The sequence below is a fragment of the Cynoglossus semilaevis genome, chromosome 1 (assembly GCF_000523025.1).
Source record: "Cynoglossus semilaevis isolate Cse_v1.0 chromosome 1, Cse_v1.0, whole genome shotgun sequence".
NCBI lineage: Eukaryota > Metazoa > Chordata > Actinopteri > Pleuronectiformes > Cynoglossidae > Cynoglossus > Cynoglossus semilaevis.
In genome coordinates, this window is record NC_024307.1 from 24,918,649 (window position 1) to 24,940,925 (window position 22,277).

The following is a 22,277-nucleotide window of genomic DNA, read 5'->3' on the forward strand; positions in this document are numbered from 1 at the left end:
TCCTGGCTGTGACACAGAGGAAACATTGTCAGCATGGGAAGAAAGGTGGCGCTGGTGAAGCTGTAGTAGGCAGGATTGTTGACAAACACCTTGGCTGACTGGATCTGGTCTGCAGTGGTTTAGTGCTGATTAATGTAACAGAGCTTCAGTTTCTTGAACATCTTCAACAGAGCAATGTTTAGCTGTAATTAACAATTATTTTGGAATTAACTGTGATCTGTGTTTGACAAACATTTTGTAACAGTTATTTTTTCAGACTGAAAAATATAATAATTCAAAGGTCTTCAACAGGGGTTTTGCGAAGGGATGATACAGTATTTGTTTGTCAACATCAATTTCCATATTCATTATTATAATGTAAATGACAAAGTGGCAATAGTAGCAGTGGTATTAGCTGTCAGATGGGAATCTTAATAATTACCACAGTACATATACTGTATACATTACACTTGACCTAGTATAATAAATGTAATATTTAAGCAATAAACTCATTTGGAGGTTAGTTTGGTTAGATTAACACTGATAAGCACTAAGGTATTAAGAAAACATACTGTATATTAGTACATTATAAAGCTAACTTTGATTCAACTGATTTAAATTGTATTCTCAGCACATTGTTTGATTCAACTGATTTAAATTGTATTCACATTGGTTTTTTTTTTATTGACCTTTTTCCCCAATATCTTTTAGCTGTGAATATGAAGAATGTGCTGCTTCATGTGTTGCTTTATTTTAGGGACCGCTCTACTTTTTTCATTGAACAAAAATGAAAGTGTACAAGCTGATGCCCAGGACACACAAAGACAGACAACCTCTGGAAGTCTTGTCTGTCTCCCACATCTCATTTACATAATGTCAAATAAGTGACAACTTGCTCTTTAAATATAACAATAAACATGATACAACTTGTTCTTTCTGTCCCAGAAAAATATAAATATCTGACCCCTGCCTGCGTCTTCAGCTTTAATGTCATTGAAAATCCATTCCATATAGTTCTACTCCTGGTGCAGTGGCATCTGGAGTGAAGGGGGGTTTTAGCAGAGCTGTCAGTGTCGTGTGTTATTAATTTGTCTAGCTGTCAGTGGAAACACACATATGTCTGTATTTATTTTGGCGCCCTCTCAGACTCTATTAAAGGCTCAGGTTATTGCTTTTTGATTCTATTTATTCCCTCCTGCTTTTCATTTCCTTTATCCTCACAGAGCAATATCACCTGCACGTACACACTTTTAGTTGACGAAAAAACAAAATAAATAATATCAGAATGAATCAATGACTGATTGATTTTGAAAAATAAATATAAAAGTGTTTAAACTTTATTGCTTTTGTAACATAAAAGGCCTCAATTTGTCTTGGAGGCTGATCAGTGAAGACGTTTCTATATGTGATGAATAACTTAAAATGCCTTTTTAACATATTTCATAAAGAATGACTGATAATTGGTCACAGAAATGTGATTTTCCAAAAGGTTTTTGGCCACAAAAAACCTGTCCAGGCGCCACGACCTTTGACTGCAGTACACACAGCCTTCTTTTTTTGCACCATTAAACTAGTTATTTTACAAAATCAGTGTAGTCCAGAACCCTGTTCATTTAGTTTGTGTATAAATGATTGTTTTTGACTTTGGAACTGTAGGTTGCAACATCACTTTTTTTTTTTTTTTTGAGAAACAACAACCTTTTGATATTTGTGTTTTCCATTGGGTCATTTGTGCCTGCATCACCTACCACACTGACAGCTGGTGCTGCTTATGGTCTTTCAGCTTCTTACCAGACAGAGCAAGAAGCACAGGGGTCGAGAAATCAGGAGGAGGAGGAGGAGGAGGGAGGGGCAATAGGAAAAGGAGGTGGAGGAGAAGGAGGAGGAGGAAGTATAGGAGAAGCAGTTAATAACAACTCTCAATATAATCCTGTCCCCAACCGATGCCTTTGGATAGAAGCCAGATAAGAAGGGACAGGAGTGAAATCAGCAGGAGGGTGAGGGAGGTGGGGAGCGAGGAAGGAAAGGAGGAGAATGAGGGAGGAGAGTGGGTATGTGTCACACGATGCAGGGATAAATGTGGAAGCCCGTAAATAACAGCACTGAGCAGGAGCTAAACAGGCCCACGATAAGACGGTTGCCTGGGAAATGCGCTACGAGACTTTTACACCTTTACACGTGGTTGAGAAACTGGAGGCAAACACTGATGGGTTCTGGGAGAAAGATGTTTTTGTTCCACAAAATTACAATTATTATGCAGTTTCACTTGCTGAAAGATCAGCAAAGCTGAGAAGAAGCAAGAGCCTCAGTGATGGTGAAGCTTGCCGACTGTTACAGCTGACTTTGATTGACATGGTAGGCTTTACTATAGACGTAAATCCTACAGGCATAGGGAGGTGAACACACTGGACAGCAGTAAACAAACAGCCAAGGACTGGTGCTGGGATCCAGAGCCTGCTCTCTCACTCTTCTGCTAAACAAAAATGTACTGTATCTACCAAGGCTGTGAAAATGAATGTGGTCATTTAAGATCAATTAGATGCAATTTGTTTTGCACACATTTGAATGCATAAGAAGCATGAAGTAAACCATACATTCAGTCATCACTCGGAGCGTGTGTTTTATAGGAGTTTCAACTGCAGCGAAGGGCAGCTGTGAGGACCTTAACAAATTGTGGATGGCATTTGTATGACCTAGAGGATTGTTGAAGGCTCCTTCTGGTGGTTACAGATGATCAGATGTTTTGAAAGATTTGGTCCATTTTTCATTTTGAGACTTTTGACATCCAGAGAATTATGTAGAATGCGAATCTGTGAGGAGTAGTTTTCAAAGACCACGGTTAAAGAATCAGTCTCAGATGAAAATACTTCCATAATAACAGGCTAAAAAGGAAAGTTTATCGCCCCCTATGGAGCTATAACTACAACTCATCTCACATGTGCCTACTTTCGGTTTTGCAGGTCTATGTTTACCTTTTTCTAAATTGCTCCTTTGATTACGCTCTAGACGGTTGCGTGCCAGGAAGGAGCAGGCAGTCATTGGTAATTGACTTAATATGCAGATGACACTATAGGGATCACAGTGGAGTGGGGCACCATTTCTTTGAAAAAAGATTAGAGAGGATCATTCAGTTAGGGTCATATGATGTAGGTAAACAAAGAAGAAAAAGAAAAAAGTGTCGGCTGATTGTTTGTTGTTTGCTCCCTCAGTGTTAGTTGAGTGACGCAGATGCCCCTGGTTGCCTCACACAACTGCTTCAGAGTATGCATCACTTTGGGCTGATTCATGAATCATCTACAGTGTCTGTGATGTTCACGATCTTTGTTCTTTAGCCGCATTAAAGACCAACAAATGTTTCCTCTCACTTGGAGAATCATAACAAGAGACGACTGAGGCCACAGTGTTTGTTCTGGTTTGGGTTATTTCACCCGTTGCCTCTGTTTGCGGTCACTTGCTTGTATGCGTTATCGACTTCACACGGGAGTTCATCAATAATTAGCAGCCTCCACTGCCTCCACCGGCTGGCATTGTTGCCAGGCTGAATGTGATTAGCTGTAGTCAGTCTGCACCCAGTGCAGCAGCAACAAGGTTTTTTTTTTCACTCCTCCTTCTCCCCCTTTCTCTGTTGTGTTAGTAGACCACATACACAGTGGCATGTGATAATGGCTAAGAGTTTTTACAGGAAACTATCACCAGTATCTGTCAAACACTTTTTTCCCCACACAAGCTCATCAATAATTCATGCATTTGCTCAGGTTCTGTGGATTTTTGTCGATAAATCTGCAGCAGACTTGCTTGTGTGCAGGGTAACTTTAACTCTTGGCAGCTTTCTTCCTTTTCAAGCCCTTCTGCATACATGTTCAGTCACTGACGGTAACAGGAGATAACCAAAGGGAAAGGCAGGAAGTCATATTTCTGTTTGACTTAATAAAGAAGGGCAGAAAAATTGTCCTATTTCCCCCCTGCTGCAGTTATCTCTAATTTTTTGGAGCTGAACAGGTATCTGGCAGATTTAATTTAATTAAATAATGATCCCTCCATCCTCAAGGTCAGTGAGTGCTGCTGGGTGGAGCATCTCTGCAGAGGCAGCACAGCCAAGGTGAAGACCTGCCAAACACGAAAGCCTTCAGCTATGTCACTGAAATTTAATGAAAACATGATTTGGTAGGAGCACATGTAAGAGCAAGGCTTCCTCTAGGCACAGTCACAGCTGCTGCTCTGACGCTGGCATTAAAATCTGATGTTTTATTTTTGTTTTGTTTTATTACTAGGGATTCAAACATTGAATCACCGTTCATTCTATGATTGTCTATAATTTACTCACAAACTGAAAATACATTAGTGAAATGTGTGTTTATTGTACTCCAGTCAATTGTGAGGTGTGAATGGCTCCTGCTGTTAGATGCTTGACTTTTTTAAGTTTGAAATGAAATGAAAATTGTGCTAGCTCGTTCATTGATATTTTAGTTGGACATTAGGCAACGGATGATGAAGATGCAGACTTTTGGGTAAATTCTGACTCTTAATTTTTTTTTTTATTGGATGAGTGGGTAAAGCTAATGCTAACCAGCAGAATGGATCGAAACTCTGTATCTGTGTTACCACTCATTTTTAAAGCAAACAATCATAGATGAAGATAATAAGGTGGCTGTGGATCAGAGAGTAAAACAGTGGACTGAAGTCAGAGGGTGTGATCCCAGGGTCTGTTAATCTACAGCCCACCACTTTCTGTATTCTCAGATACAGTATCCAGGTACTTTTCAGAAACCAAAAGTTGTTCTTGTTCCTGAATTCCAGTGAAATTCCAAGTTCCCAGTTCCTGCTTGTTTCTGGGAGTTGGTGAACTTTGGTTTACCTGCCCGCACTTCCCCCAAAAAGTCTGGCCTCACAGATCACGATTCATTTTATGTGAGTCTGGAAATAGAGTTGTGAAGCAGGAAGGAGTCACACTTTTTGGATTTCCTCCCCTTTTTTTCCCTTGCACTGAATTCCTGTGTCAAGCTTTTCTTTATAATGACACTCATGATGCGACACACGTGAGAGTCTGCGAGATAATTTTATAGGAGTTCATTATCGCCATATAATTCCAATGTCTACCTCTGCTGCTTCCTTTTTTTTTTTTTTTTTTTTACCTCGGCAACTCGGTGCCTGACGATGATTGTGACTGTGACACTTCTGCCTGATGGAATTTCTTCACGGAGCTCAGCTCAGCAGTGTTGACTTTAAGTATATCCTGGCTGGCAGTAGGGAGTACAGCAGTGGAAAAGTACACGTTTCACCTCAGTTGAACTCCAGCGTTTTCGTGATTCACTTAAATATATATCGACTTTGGATATACAGTGTGTATATATATATATATATATATATATATATGTATACCCAGCCTACGGATGTCATGCCCTGTATATACGGATATAAATACATATATTTGTTGCAAATTAGTTTCAAAACAGTCTTCTGGTGCTGTATAAACAGCAGTGTGGGAGTAATTGGATGGAAAGTCATACAAACAGTCATGAATATAAGTTTATTTAAAGCAGTGAGAGTGCTGAAAGACACCTATTCCATTAATTATCATCAACCTGGTTGTAATATTACATTTGAGTTGCAGCTGCTGCACAAAAAAGCTTTATTTTAAAGTAGTTCATTATAAGAAGATGAAACATTTAGTAAAAGTGGAGACTTACAAGTTTAGTAATGGTTCAATTTACATCAAAATTTTAAAAAAGGAAAACAAACAAAAAAAAAAAAGGATATTCTTCCACAACGGGCTCATGGATGTCTAACTATAGTTCAGTTGTTGTTAGCCTCTAGCGTTCCTCTCTGTAGCTGACATGCTTCTGCCGAAGGTCATTTTTTGGAACGTGCTTTTGGAGTGTGTTGCAACGTGTACGTGGTTAATTAGACTTCTTTTTTGGCACGTTCATTAAGCAAACATGAAAAATATTTCTGATTTTTGGGCTGTGTCTCATTTAGTCCTCATGCAATAATTTTTCCATCTGTCTCCGTCTTAACCGACTCGTACGTCCGTGCTTCTTCTCCTGGCTGATCCCTTCTTTGACATTTTCTTTTCTAAACACACTAAGACTTCTTCTCCAACTTTTACTCTCTATGACTCTCAAAACTCTCTTTGCTTAGATCAGGGATTCACAAATGTTTTATGCAGCACCCGCTGTAGATAAAACAGTTCACTCTCATTCCTATATAATCAGTGAAAAATCAGCTCTGTAAATAAACAGAATATCCTCCGGAGCAACTCTGGGCCCCTAGATGGGTCCTACCCCCCACTTTGGGAACCAATACCTTTGTTTTATAAATATGTCAAGTATTTGGCCTGTGCTTATGTACATTTGGTGGCAAAAGTATTTTCTAAAGGGAAGGTAGGTGTGCCTGAGTTCCTAGAAAAAACAAACAAACTCTACACTACTAAGGTAAAACAAATATATTTATTATTGAAATATATTTTTAGGTGTGGGAAAAAAAAAGTCTTTACCCTTCACTTTTACAGCCAAACACAATTTTTAAGGTATTAACATCCATCTTAGAACATTTTGACTTACCATGTTGACATTGAAATATTTGTTCTCAGTGTCTGTTGGATAGGATTTATCTAATTTCAAGTGATGTATCTAAAAATACAAATAGCTCCAAAGCTAACTGACAGGAAGTGTGTGAGTCGGTGTCAAGTCATTTCAACCATCGTCTCATTTGTTAGTCAATCAATTCCCTCCTCCTCAGTATCGGAAGCTCTGTCTTCTCTGATCCCTCTCCATGAAAGCAATCCTCTCTCTTAAATGTCGTAACGACCGCAAAAACCGACCCGTCGAACCACCCCTCCTCCCATCCGCCTCACCTCCCCTTAACTTTGAACCTCTGATCAATAGCCATAAGTGTAACACAATCAATGCTTTAGGCATCATCCAGAGCCCAAAAATATGCTTTATACGGGACTTGGGGAGGGGGGGATCAGGTGGCCATTTTTAAACTTCCTGGAAAACAACAGAACATGATGAATCATGTGAACAGATTAACTGTACAGTTTGCGACAGCTTATTGATTCAATCGTTTTCTTCTTACTTCGTTTTCAGACTTAATTTTCACCCTTATTGCTCAGGCTTCCTTTGTTTTCTGTGTCCATTTTCTTCTTCCCACCACCGTCTGATTGGTTCAAGGGATTCATCCAGGCCTATGCATGGGTGGGTGGATGACTGGGTAGTGGGATGGATGGATGCATGAGTCAATATCTATCTGAGGGAGGATCCCTGTTCACGCTGTACCTAAGAGAGCAGTGAAGTGAAGTTGAAGTTGCTGAAAGCCAGTCAAACACAGAGCTCTGATTCAGACGGAGCTGCAATTTACGAACCTGTGAGTTTTACCCAGCAGAAAGGTTACAGCCAAGAATTGATTTTTTTTGTTTTGTTTTTTTTCTTCCTTTTTCATATCATTTTCAGTTGGTTTTGTTGCATAAATAAGGAGAGGATACTCTGCACGCAGAAAAAAGTTTAGAAAAAATTAGAATTCTGGGAAGGCCAAAAATGTGAGAAGGACATTTTGAAAATGTAAGTAAAAAAATAGATAATATTAAAATTAGACTTTATATATATATATTTATATATACTATTAAATATGGAAAAATAGATTTAAACTGATTTAAATATATATATTTGAGATTCATGTTTAAATCTGAAGGGAAATGTTGCATCAGACATGTAATAATCTCATAAATCAAAGTTTAACTCTAAGATTAGAGCCTGAATAAAAAAGTATTCTGTGAAGAAAAAAATAATTAACAAACAAAAATTCCAGCTTAATTTCGTTTTTTTTTTTTTTTTTTTTTTTTGACATAAACAAAGTAGTAGAGATCACAGGTCTTAATTTTGAGAAATAAGACAATATTCATAGAAAAACTTGAATCAAGGTCAAGATTCAGGATGAAATGAAACAATTTGACTTTGAAAAAAAACAATTGAACAAGAGAATCTAGGTAGCTTGGGTGGGGCTATGAATGGTTTTGACCCATTCATAATTTGATTTTATAATTCTGACAAAACGAATTCTATGCAAAACACCAGGATTTTTAATCAGGGAATGTAGCCTTTTTGGAAACTTTGGAAACTATTAACTAATAATAATAATGCCAAACCATTCCTTACATGTTCATTTTTTTATTCACACACCACCACCACCCCCAACCCCAGCATTGGCCAACTAAATGAACTTCATAAATAAGTTAACTATATTAATGTCCCTATTATCAACATTCAAGAAAATCACTGATTTATTGATGTTTATTCTGAGATTAGAAGGCATTTCAGGAACATCTGCTGCTCCTCCGCGAAGTGCGTCACAACAGTCAAGTTTGTCTTATTAACTTTGATCAGTTGCGTTTATAATTAATGTGCAATTAAAACTGTCGCAGGCAATTCTACAGGCAATCCCCCCTTTCATTTTCAACTCCTCCCGCTGCCTGTGTTTATCGACGTGCAGCACGGCATGTTAATGCCACACAAATAATTAGAGCTCAGCGCCTGGCTGCTTTATAAGGATTCATTCAGTGGAGAAAATGACCTTTCTTTGAATGTCTTTTCTCCATTTTTACACTTTTTTTTAATCAAAGTTGCCCTTACGTGAAAGTCAAGGGCTTCAAGAGAGAAATATTCTTAGGCCAAACTAAGATATTTATTGGTTTTTAAAAAAGCTCATGTTCTCTGGAAAACTGATGTTTTCACTGACAGTGTCTGACAGCGTAGAGCTAGTGATAGTAAGGATCAATGTCCAGGAAGGCCACATCAAGTGGATTTCAAGCTCATGTTGATAACGTCATCACCAACATGAGCTTGAGCATCATCATTTACAGATCCAGTCTGATTGGGCCTTTACTGCCTTTTGTCGCAGGGAAACTCCAAACCATATAATTGTACCTAACTGAAGCTTGTTAAAACACGTAAAATTTGTTTTGTTTTAGTAGAAACATTTTGCTGAATAGTGAAAGTAATGTACCAAATAATGAATCAGTTTTGCTGTTGGCATGATCACACTTTAAGGGTTCTAGTTTGGTCGTTTAAGGAGTTTCTCCTGCAAAGGCCAACAGAAGACCATAGTGTTTGTTTTCCAAAATGAATTTATCAGCTCCGAACATATTTGTTGATCTCAAACTGTTGAGGAATGAGTGGAGATCCACATATTAATCAAACGAGCTGCTTAATTGTATAATTCATCATGCAAGGCCTGGTGCAAAAGCAGAAAAAGTAGAATTGATTACAATGCTAAATGTGTGTAATTGATTCATATAATTGGACACAGATAATTATCACCCAGCCAATTAAACGGGAGGCAAACAAGTGATCTCATCGCTTTCTGTCTCGTTGCCAGAGTATGAATAATTTATGAGCACAGCCACAGACGGAACCACAGCGTGGACAGAAGTTCTCCTGAACCTAGAGGTGAGTTAGGGGAAATGCAGGGCAGAACAGAGCTTGTTCCGATGTGGTTTGGAACACATGATGTCGTGTTGCCCCTTGATGCTTGGCAAAGCCTGTGGGGAGCTTTGGGAATATGCAACAGTGGCAGTAGAAGCTCAGAGACTCCTGGGCAGAGTCTACAGGCTGTGGAGAAACTGTTTATTTATTCTGTCCAGGAGAACGGTCACTCCCAGGAGGAGCCCTAGTCACTCTAGGAGTTGTGTAGTGAGATACTGTGGAATCGGGTGTATGTGTGTGTTTGCTGGCATTTAGAAACAAAAACTTTCTTCAAACAATTACATTGATTTTCTGTCCGTGTTTCTCCTTAAGTACGTGTCCAAAATAGGGTCAGGTGAGGGAACATCAGTTGTTTCCTTTTAAAATATCATCTGGCCAATTTATCTCTAATTATTGTAACTATTAAACTATTTGAAAAGCTATGTTGCATTTGTACTTTATATTTTTTTAATTTGCTTGTTTAGCAAATTATTTTGAATTTGTTTTGTCTAGCTTTTGGCTCTAACCCCCATATTTTACCAAAACAACCATATATATATATATGTGTGTGTGTGTGTGTGTGTGTGTGTATGTATGGGGTTTATTGGGCACTATTACATTATCAGTATAAAGATAATTTGTTTTTTCCCTAAATAAATGAAAAAGCTAGCGTGCAACTTATTACAGTCCTAAATATCACAGGAACAGCAGCTGGCCCTCTCCTAAGTTCATTAGAGAATACAGAATAAACATTTTGAAAAAATGGCATACCGCAATGTTATTTAGAAAAACAAAATGTGTTGGGTTTTAAAACGCACTGCTTGGTATCTTAGTGGGCTGCACAGTAATTTTACAGACACATTAGAGGATAGATAATTTATCATACTTCGAATGACAGCACTGTAAAGACATGGGAAGAAATGATTAACACCTTTGGCTGAAAAGGTTTCAGAATAATAATTAGACTTTAACACAGACCAACCTCCTAAACCATCACATAACCCTTGGCTCTCTATTGTAAACCCCCAAAACCTCAAGTGAAAATCACCAAGGGCATAAATGTCCCTTCTAACCAGATTAAGTCATGTACTTATCAGAGCTGGTTTGGATTCATGGCACGAAGCCAGCGGATAAAAATCCAATCACCTTTATTCTGGTTTCAGGAGGAAGTTCCTATATCGGCATCTGAGATCTCAAACCTTTGCGATTAGATTCGGCTAAGCATGGCTAGGAGGAGGAGGGTAGTGGAGAGGGTCAGGGGTTCAGGGGGGAGGGTAGGGCTGGTGGGAGGCGAAAAGAGAACTGGCTGGGGGACCTTGCAGATCACATCAGGATCGGGGGCATTAAGGGTAGATTAACTGTATTTTTCACATACACACACACATACACACACACCTGCAGTAAATGATTCAATCTTTAAGGTGGAATCTTGAGGCATCTGTAGAGGGTCTCTGTGACTCAGGAGGGGGGAGTGTTGAAGGTGGATGTGTCCTGGTGGACTGTGGGTCAGACACTGTACAAGGTCAAAGAACTCCTCCTGAAAAGTCAAAGACGGCAATGCACTGTGTATGGTAACAGTCTGTGGTTATTTCTTTCTAATACAGTATCATACTCATGAAAAAGTATTATAATAAAGTACAATGTCTCTCACAATGTGTGGGTCAATGTATTTTTAGTGGAATTTGCATTTTCTTCCCAGCTTTGCATGGAATTTCTTCAGTTTCAAAAATATTCAAAATATATTTTATATGTAAAACCACTTCAGTTTTGCTAGTCATACCTTTGGCTTTTAAATTACGATTGTCCTTTTGTTGAGGTAGGGGATTTGGTTAAAAACTTCTTGAGGTGTGGTCTAGGTACTGTATGAGTGATGTTTCTTACACCAAGGAACACCAATGGATTATTTGTGGGTCTGCTGGTAGATATCACCATACCCCCATACATATTTGTTACCTTTAAAAAAATCTTCTCAATGACAATGCATTAGCACTTGACTGATTTGAAAGCACTGTGGAAGTAAACAAAAAAATGTATATAGGTAGGAAGGAAACAACCAGGTAGAGAGTCTGTAATTGTTGGGGTTGTGGTGGTGCAGTCGGAATCACACAAGAACTTGTTTACCAGACTGGATCCTTCTTCAAACTGTGGAAAGCTCAAAAGATTTTCAGAATGACTCCAAAAAAACTGATCAGCAGAGTTTCTCAGTGTGCAGTTCATACTGTTAAGGCCTGCAGCTCTTCTACCCAAAATTCTCCAGCATTCTCTATCCATATCAAGGCACTCTTATGTAATGGAGCAAAAGTGCACCATTAATTATATTGGAAAAAAAGTCAGTTTAAAACTTTTCTGTATCTGTGTTGTTGGACTTTTCCTCCTTTATGTTAAAAAAGAAACATAATTATGTGTATATATGTGTGCGTTCACCAGAGAACAGTGTTATTTTTATCCAGTAGGTGGACAAGTGTACCTCAGTTCATTTCTCCATTAGCTGAGTCATTTTCATCTGACTGCGTCCTGATGGGCAGAGTTCTTCTTTAGAACATCTCAGATGATGGATGTGATGCGTTCCTTTTTTAAACTGGGTCACTTGAAGTGCGATCATTCCATTGGTTGTGTAATGTTTTGTGAAAAATATTGAAGGCAGGGTCCATTTGAATTTATTCTACTGTGTCTGAAAAAAAAAGTAAATCTAAAAAGTACATCTAAACATAACCCAAACCAAGTCACAAACAAAATAGTGGTTAATAAAGAAAATAGCAAAAAACAATTAGTCAGGCTTTGCTTTGACAAAAAAGCAGATGGATAGAAATTTTCTGTAAAAATCAACCTTAGTCACCCAAGAAACTGCTAAATGTAGCCAACAAAGAGCTAAAAGCTAGCTATACTGACACAGTGATTTCTCATAAACCATTTGCTCAGACAGTTTTTCTTAAATATTTATGCATTTTGCTAAAGTACAAGAAAAGAGATGAGGGCTACAAAAAAAAAAAAAAAAAAACTGTTCCAAGTACCACATCTAGCCCCCACTCAAGATTTTGAACTTAAAGGAATTTACAGTGCTGATAAAGATGTTTACTTAACATCTGAACCTACTGTGTACTGTGTTATCCTGCAGTAGTTCCCAGCGGGAGCTGAGGGCCTGCACTTACATAAAATGTGACATTTGCGATTGTAGATGAGCTTGCAAATCAGGGCGGCTTTAATGTCGTCACGGAGCGGTGGGACGACACACACACATTCATTTATTTATACACACACAGATCGGGGCCCCATCCACCCATCCATCTATCCATCCATCTGTCCATCAAGGCATCATAAATCTCCCTGCTCATCAATACACAATCTGCTAATGCATGCAGCCGATCAATGCTCGTCTATAGAGCACAGCCAAACACACACATCCAAACATCGAATGACGCACATATACACACAGTGAAGTTAGTGTTTTTTAAAATATATCTAAACAAGCAGGTTTGCATCCCTTGTGCAGTCTGATGTCACATTGGGTAGCCTACATGGGAAACTGCAGACTTAGGACGTAGGGGGGAAAAATGCGACTAAATAATTATCTGTTGTGTTGTAAAGATTAGATCCCTGTTCACACAAAGCAATAACGATGTGGTAAGATCTTCATGGCTCAACTGGCGATTAACAACATTTCCAGTTTCTTTAGTGTGATTGCCAGTAGGGCTGAAGGTTCTCTGACGTTCAACCCTACTATCACACATGCAGATAGTAGGGCATGATATATACAGTATATATATATATATATATATACTGTATATATCATGCCCTACTATCTGCATGTGTGATAGTAGGGTTGAACGTCAGAGAACCTTCAGCCCTACTGGCAATCACACTAAAGAAACTGGAAATGTTGTTAATCGCCAGTTGCTCGCATCAGCAATGGAGATGCTAATTTATTCAGACAGGTAAACTACAGGTTTGAGCAGGTTTGAACAATGTATTTTGTCATTAATTATCTAATCACCATGTTTCACAACTGGAGGCAATTTGTTTTACCTGAACAATGCTGTTTGTGTCAATGTTTGAATAATTAAACTACAATTTACAAATGTGTTTCAATGGTCTAAATATGTTGTTACCTGATAGATAGTCATTACTCAGGTCTACTATTTATTTGGTGATACTTCTAGATTTTATTTTGTGCTTACTGTAAGCTTGCCTATCTGTATGTTGCTAATATTTGGTGTCTTTCTGTTTGTTCATTCATGTTTTAAGGTATTTTAAGCTATATTGTCTTGGTACTATGATAGGAGTGAGCTGTCAGTCAGTTAGGTAAGAGTGGTTGCCAGATAGTTGATTGTTGATTGAATAATCGGTTGCCAAATGAGATATGGGGCAATTAGAATCAAACTGTGCTCTCTTATTGGGTTTTCAGTTGAGTAGATGGTTGGTTAGTTTTGTTAGTAAAATATGTTAGTTGGTAGATGGTCAGACAATGGGTGGTTTGTTTAGTTTGATGGTTGGTTGTAAAAATGACAATATAGTGCTTCAGTGGTTTTCCGGCTCAGGTGGCTGCTTACACAGTGACTCGTAATCTTAAGTATGTCTTTTTGGTATCAGTCAGGTTTTTCTGGGTTGTGTTTAGTCAGAAATTTACATAAAAAAATATGTTTAGAATTCTTACAAAACTCTTAATTCCAGCAGTTAGATTTTGTGAGTTCTTTTTTTGAGTTTTGGTAGAAGCTGTCTCCCAGGTCTGAATGTCCTAAATAGACTTAGCTACCAGTTATTTTAAGTCATGTCAGAGGCAAAAAAATAAGTTGGCTAGAGTTGGGTTTTCTCACCTCTGCTGTGTTTAAATAAAGCCTGTCACCAAAGCTGAGTCAGCGTGACAATCATTGCCAAAATGTTTTCCAGTATGTTGCTCCAAAAACATTAAAAAAAAAGTCACCTGATATCAAGGACCCTGACTTCAAACTTAAGGTACCTGAATGCCTAAAGGGATTTTTCTGAATGTCTTAGGTTAACAGATTCTTTATTTACCAGCCCACAACGGTGAACTTCATTAGCTTTTTGTTGCTGATGCCAGTGCAGTCATAATGTGGGTCCGTGTAACAACAGGGTGCTTAAAAATCTAAAAAAGATTGCCTTCCTTGCTGTGTGTTAGATGCGGAGATCAATGCAACAGTAGCTGTCATAAAGAGCAGGCCACAGCCGGAGTCTGGCTTTGGATCGAAATCTAATAAAAACTGCTGGCCGGTGTGTTTTTAAAGCTCACTAATTAACACTTAACTCAAATTAATAGCTTGTTTGTTTAAGCTAAAGCTGAAAGCTGAGTGTTGTGGTTCCAGCAGTGTGGCGTAGCTGGTTTCATACAGCGACCTCACGCTGTTGCAGTCTTCTACATCTTCAACTTCCCATAATAAAAAGTTATAGATTACATTCATGCAACTATAATATCCGACATGGAGTCTGTATTTGCCCTATTCATAAACTGGAATGAGCTGCATTGATGAATATTTTAACACTTCCACCACAGAGTGGCCGTCAACTCACTGTAATTACAAGTCAATGGAGTAAAGTGAAGTAAGTTGCCAGCTGGGTGTGTGAGGTTTTTAGGGAAACCACTGTAAAACCTTTGTCTCAAGGACTAAATGAATAAATGTCAGTGGATACGTCCTCACAGTTGCTTGTGTGCAGTTGCTCTGACATAAAATAGAATCCACAGAGACTATAAACAAGCCTTTAGATTTGCATTACCCAACCAGTTCTCTCTCTCTCTCTCTCACACACACACACACACACACATACACAGAGCACCTCCCAAAAGGCATTCAAGCAGGCATAGTAAAAGATAATTTTACACTATGATTCAAGAAATAAAGGGTCTTTGGGGTTATCCATGCAGATGATAAAGGGGAGTCTTGAGGGCCGTAAAACAACAACCAAACCAGGCTGGGAAAATAACTTCCCCTCTTTACAGTGGAAATGCATCATTCTTTCACTCACACAGGCAGACAGTGTTTGTATCTGTCTTCAATTTGAAATAAAATGTGTCAAAACCTGTCAGTGGTGATGGAAGTGGATCTTTTAGTTTGAAATGCTTGCTATTCTGTTTCAGTAAGGATTTTATTCTTCTGCACTGTATGTTTGTAGTTTTTCTACCCCATGACAGTCGGCTGTCGCTGGGTTGGTTCGCAAGTTAAGTTGATGGTTAGTGGGCTGAACAGGTTGATGGACAAATACATTAATGTGAGGGTTCCACCTTGGTTGCATGGTTGACAAGTAAGTTTGTTTGTCTGTGTAGGTTCTCAGTCATCCAGGCCATCTTATCCAAAAGAGTTACATCAATAGCAACTGGCCAGAGTTGGCTTTTTGAAGACGTTTCACCTCTCATCCAAGAGGAGGTACTGAAGAAGCCTCGTGGATGAGAGGACTTCAAGAAACCTACTGCATCCAGTTGCCCTTGATGTAATTATTTTTGGAGTAAGTTTGTTGGGCAGGTAATAAATTCTATGCTGTATTTGTGGTTGCTTGTCAACTGTAGTGGCTACATTGCTTAGGTGGCAGTGTTAAAGCTAATAGTTTGTTAAATAGTACATTTCTTGATCAGTTTGTCACCACAAGGCTAATAAGACAATTTCTAGATGTTGGACAACAACAGAGGAGGACGTTTGATGGTTAGGTGTCCTGCTAATCAATGTTAACTATTTATCTAGTTAATTACTTGATTAGATCACAGGGTGATTGGCTTGCTGGTCAGTGGAATGCACAGGTGAATTATTTTTTTTCAGTAATCTACTGTGGCTGGTTGGTTGACTAGATGGTTAGTCAGTTGTTCATCTTCCTAGTTGGTCAGGTGACAACTTGCACTAGTGTTATTTTATAAGTTTACCTGAGTGGTTGCTGCAATTGGTTTTTATGAAAAAAAAAAAAAAAATACACGGAGACTGGAGATTGGACCATCACCAATTATTTCTGCAGTGCAAGAACACAACTGGTATTTCCAACCTTGTGTGTTGTTGTTTTAAAAATATATCTATATTATATTAGATGATACAATTATCTACCACTAGATTATATTTAATATAATTTTACATGATCCTTTTTTATAAAAAATATTTAGTGTTATAAACGTTGAGTCACTTTGCTGCTGTTTTTGCTTTTGTCCTAGATGTACCCTGTTGCTGGTATGCTGTTTCCCATTTAGAAATGTATATAGTATTTCTGTCTATTGTTCTATCACTCAATCTATAAATCTATCTATTATTGATAGCCAAAAACATGTTTTAAAAATATTTGTGCTGGATGAAATACTTTTTCTAAGTAAACCAGGTGAAATGTTTTTTTGTTTTTTTGATTTTTAGATTTTAGTAGTCACCAGAAAGAAAGAAAAGAAAATGTCTGCCAAGGTGTTTATGCACCAGACAAGCGATGCCCAGCAAACAGCCCTGAGTCAACAGATGCACATCTGCAATAAGAAAAGCTGAAATAGTGTTTGCAGGAAAACATATTTAGCTTATCCTGCAGACAAGATAACACGGCCAAGGCAAATAGAGACACAAACAAGCAAAGCTGTCTGTGCATGTAGACATAGGAATGCGGCCACACACTCAAACACACAGACACGGACCAAAAACACATAGCCCACATTAACCACCCACATATCAAACAAGAGAAGCCAAACACTTTGTTTGCACTCCTCTGCTGTATTTTCGCAAGCCATGCGATGGAGGATGGTCCATTTTTGCCACGGGAGATGCCCTTGACCATCATTGGCCTTTTCTCCTCCGCAACACCGAGGCAATTATCACCTCGTGTCTCATCAGACAGCAACCCACAGATTCAGCCAGGAACCCTCCCTCAGCACTGTGGCTCAGGGACAGATTAATTGTCATAACAACGGGCACAGGCCGTACCCAGCACCTCCTGCTGGACAGGAGCTGAGGAGATGACACAATGTGGAGTTATTAATGTTGGCATTAAAAGAGGCAGGAGAGGGATCAACACTGATCTTGGTGGCAGAAGATAGAGGCCAGACTCCAGCTCTGCAGGTAGAGGGATACTTAGCACCAAATAGACTAATTATGTTAATGAGTGTTTTTCATACCCTAACATTTTTTGGAGGCCAGCCAACGGGATATGTAACAAGGATTCTCGGGGATTTAAAAAGCCATCCCCTGTGCTCGAATCTGGTCAACAGTGTTCCTCTAGCTACTAGTTGGGATTTACTGTTGTATTGATGTAGGTGGGAGTTGCTGGTTGACAGTTGTCATATTGGAGCTTGATGATAACAAACAGACATATTGCACATGTACAAACATGGCACTAGGGATCCTAGTACATGAATCACAGGAAGGGGGGTGGTGTCTCCAAATTGCCCCCATCGCATTTGCTCTGACACACAGCAAGTGCTAGAGGCAAATGTGTGAAAATGAGTCACTCGAAAACAGAATATTTACATTATGCAGTAATTTTCACAATATTTGCGTCACATACATTAAGTGAGAAAAGATGAACAAACTCAATGGTAAATAGGTAAATAAGTAGAGAAAATACATATTTGGCATTTTAGTATTTCCTTATAGTAAATAAGGAGATACTATTGTGTAGATGGTGAATAGGTGGCCTAATAGACCACAGGCAGGTAGATATAGTACAAAGGTAGGTCAATCTTTTAAATTAGCCTTGACGTATGCATGTGTGCCTTTGTACATGGAGGTAAATATAAACATTCTTTGTCAGCAGAAGCCGGTGAGACAGCAGTTGACAACAGTTTGTGTAGCAGCTGCTGCCTCACCACTTTTTTAAATTGTCTGCCACAGATATTAGCCAGCAGTCAGTGGCAGGACTCCTATCTCTGCAAATCAAAAGTCATAAAATGCAACTGCTGAGCCTGAAGTCCGCACCATGAATTACAAACACGGTTGTAATAAAATAGTGATTAAGTTTCTAATTGGACCTTAAGCCAGCACTGGTCTGTCCTCAGCCACATTTCCTTCCCTCGGCTTGTCGTTAGCATATTTTTAAAGACACGCTTTACTTCAGTGGCAACAAAATGCACTCTGAGCTTTGACTTCTCCAGAAGATGTGATATTAATACATTCAACGTTGTTTATTTAAACAAGAACTGTTGATGCAAATCAGCATCCTTGCAGTCAACCGTGAGATGTAAGTCGACCTCTGTCAGGATTCCTCAAAACAATATCTCACCCAGTGCAGTGCAAGTGATGACCTGCTTCCACTGTTTGACATTTTATGAGGAAAAAAGTTACCATTTTCTTCGTGCCTCACAGCCTCATGTTTGACAGAATGTAAACCAGCCAACTAAGTCGGGCCACATAGGCTCCATCTAAAAGGTCAGGAACCTCTCAGAGAGCTGCCCAATCCGAGTGAGGAAACAGCTGTCATGGCTGGATGAAATGGAGGTGGCGTAGCCAAAGGGCAACACGGCGTCAGCACAGTAGTAAAGTTTACAGCTAATTCAAGTTTTAGGAACAACACAGGGCAAAACCTGATCACCTGTTTCTGTGGTTGTACATAAGGCAAACCCTGACACTTGAACTTTGTTGTCACACATCTGGTTATTCAATCTGCAGTGAAGTGTTGAGCTGTACTTGCACCGCAGCCTGATTCAAAGCTACATATTAGGGCTCTAAGGAATCATAATGAGTTTGAGGACCTTTTCTATCATTCTTTTTGCAGTTGCCAAGTAAGAAGAACAGTCCTCAGAATGATGCAGTGGCTCATTCGTTGTGAAAACTGGGGTCAGAGCAACAACAACCAAGACTACTGTAAATCTGGGGTTCGAAGAACATCATCCATGAGGTTCGACTTCTAATGTGGTGAGTTTAAATCAACGCTGACTAATCGATGGGTAGTTTCGAGTGTAGTTAGCTGAAAGCTCAAAGTCGTTAGCATGCAATTAATGGTACTCATAAGCTTAGATACAAAATAATTAACACATTCATATATGCTGATATCCTACAAATTGGCAGGTTTATTTGGTGCTCAGTTAGCAAATGACTGGCTAACCCATTGTCTACAAACCAGATAACTAGCAGCAGATGGAAATTAGCTGAAGTGCCTGGAAAGTATTTCTATGGGTGACTATTACTTCAGTTGACTATATTGTTTTCATCTTGTTGCATGAAAACATTTTAATATGGATTTCTTTAACTAATTTCACATTTTTTAAAATTTGGCAAAATGCTTTGTAGTGTTTTTATCAATGCCTGTATCTCTGTGACATCTCTAACCAATGTTTATGTGTATGCAAAGTATTTGAACATAGAACAACGCTGATCAAAAGATATGACCGTAAACCCGAGATTTGTTAGGTTACTTTGTTGATATTATGCAAATTTCTAAGGCCTACAAACTTTAATAAAAAAATAATCCCACCAAACCCTCTGCATCATCAGGGCTTACCTTCATCCCAGGCAGGATATTTTCTAATCAATCAGTTTAGATTGGCTGTGTGAATAAACACCAAAAGCCCTCCTTCAGGCTGCCCATCCTGACCTCATGCCGTGCCGCCTAAACAGAACAACACAATTAAGGGTCACTTCACATTAACCAGTGTCCAGGAGGGGACATGGAGCTACACACAGTTTGGTTATTATTGTCATCCACTGAAACAAAATGTCCTTGTGCAGCTCACTAACAAATCCATGGTCATAATCAGGGATTCTGATGCTTTATGACACATATGCCTCTTAGTTTTGCCTGTTATAAGTCACAATAACAAGCCTCCTCTGACCTGACGCTGCATCTGGGTAGGACAAAAATCAATACTGGTTTTGAGCCCAATGTCAGTCCTGTCTAAAAGAGAACAGTGAGAAAAAAAGTATCATGAAGTCTTTTTTTTTTAATATCACAGTCAACAGTACACACAAAAATCATTTTGTTTTCCTCAGATTTAAATGCAAGTACTGGATATGTTGTTTTTCTGAATACTGAGATTTGAGAGTGAGTGTTTAAAACCTTAATGAAATATCACTCACTACTATATTTGAGCACTTTATATCTTGCCACTAGGCTTAAGTAACACACTTTTTAATGTCTTGAAATGATTATTTATAGCTGGCTTACAGGGGAGACTGACACATATACAGTGTTTTACATCAGGCTGACTGTGTTGTTTTAAGGAGTAGACAGAAACATGCAGTGTCAGCTCCTTTTAGAACAATGCTGCCAGTGGGGACAGCAAGTAAAAGATTGATTTTGGCCACTTTAAAATGGCTAACCTTTTCACTTGTACAAATCATTTATTAATGAAAGAAATTTAGGAAAGTTTTAGTTTTTCTTTTTTTTCACATTTTAATTTTTTTTTTTTTTTTTTTTTTGTCTTGTCACTCAATGCACTAAACATGTTTTACCTGGTTTTTGTCCCCTCTTTATAGTCTTTGAAGTGGTGAAGTTCTGAGAAGTTCTGGCCAAACTTTCAAAGGTTGTTGGGTTTGGGGTTTTTGTTTTTCACTTAATATATACATCAAACACAATCCAACTGAACTAGAGACATTAAGAAATTCAAAATATTGGACCCAGGAATCATGGCACTGCAAATTTGGCAGGATATAGAACATGAAGGTGCATTTATCACCATTACTGATGTGATGAATCCTTCACATCAGGTGGTCATGTAATCTTCACTCTCAGGGGAGGAGTGCAAATGTGAGGACTGAGCTATCTTTTTGAAATGAATCAAAATGAATTCATTTTCATTTAGGGACCTAAATAGGCAAAATTGGGAATTGGGACAACATTTAAGTAGGGTTCCTTTTGCTTTATGGCAGTGTCATCAGCAAATAGGAGAAATATTTGTTTTAGTTTGATGTTTAAATAATATCTGCAATTGTCAAATGATTACAGGTCAGTAGGCGAATGTTTCAACATATATAATTAACATACAATATATGGAGGACTCCCATCTATGCATTTTAATTCATACTCTAAATAAGACACAATGATAAATTTAGCCCTGAGTTTTTAAAGTGATATGCTCTCTGCAAAATCTTAAGTTCCCCATCTTCCTTCCTCTTCTCCCCCGGGCCAAATTTGCAAAAGCGGGTCATCCCAGACTTCATCTCCTCCCCTTAGCAGAGCAGTCTTATTCATCTATCATACTGCTTCCCAGAGGATTTTCTTGGCAATGTAAATTGGGCTTCTCACACAGGCAGAGTTAAGGAAAAATGCATCATCGCAAACTGCAACTACTCCTCTTCCCCTTTACTCACCCTCCCTTCCACCTCCTCTCCCCTCCCTACCACACATCTCTTCTTGCTTATCTGTCTGAGCTTTTATCTGTCCTGCCAAGGTCAAAGAGGCTTGAGGTGATCAGTTGTGATAAAGACAGGATGTGGGGGAGACGGTGAAGAGATGGCTTTGGCATGGGTGACGTGGGGGGGTCTGGTCAAACGAGTTCCGTCCAGCTTTCTGATGTTCATATCTTAACAGGCTGCCAGATACAGTAACACCGGGTTGTATTATTCAGGCTGTCTCCCAAGTGGGCTGTTAGGCACCAGGACATTAGCAAGTCGTCTTGCTGGGTCATAATGCATCCCATTTATCAGGCATGGATGTGATTTGCTGACTTGCTGGGGTTTATCTAATTTTATTTCAAGCTTTACAGAGTCTTTAATATACACTCTCTGGCCGCTTTATTAGGTACATCTCGCTCCTATGTGCCTTCACAGCTACCTTAATTCTAAATGGGATAGATCCTACAAGATAATGGAAATAGACCTGAGATATTTTACTTCCTATTGACATGACAGGTTTATGCATTTGCTGCCCTTGTCAGGTTGTGTTCCGCGAGCAGCTTTAAACTATTATAGATTTTGCATCCAATTTTTAGGCACTTTATTATAT

At 38.8% G+C, this 22,277-nt stretch overlaps 1 long non-coding RNA gene across 1 annotated transcript in view; it reads left to right on the top strand.

The window, feature by feature from the left end:
* LOC103386758 (uncharacterized) overlaps positions 1-22,277 on the top strand; it is a 236,655-nt gene that overhangs the window by 54,715 nt on the left and 159,663 nt on the right. Inside the window, exon 4 of the long non-coding RNA XR_003050155.1 lies at positions 19,110-19,249. This is a non-coding gene — a long non-coding RNA (uncharacterized LOC103386758). The remainder of the gene's footprint in view (positions 1-19,109; positions 19,250-22,277) is intronic.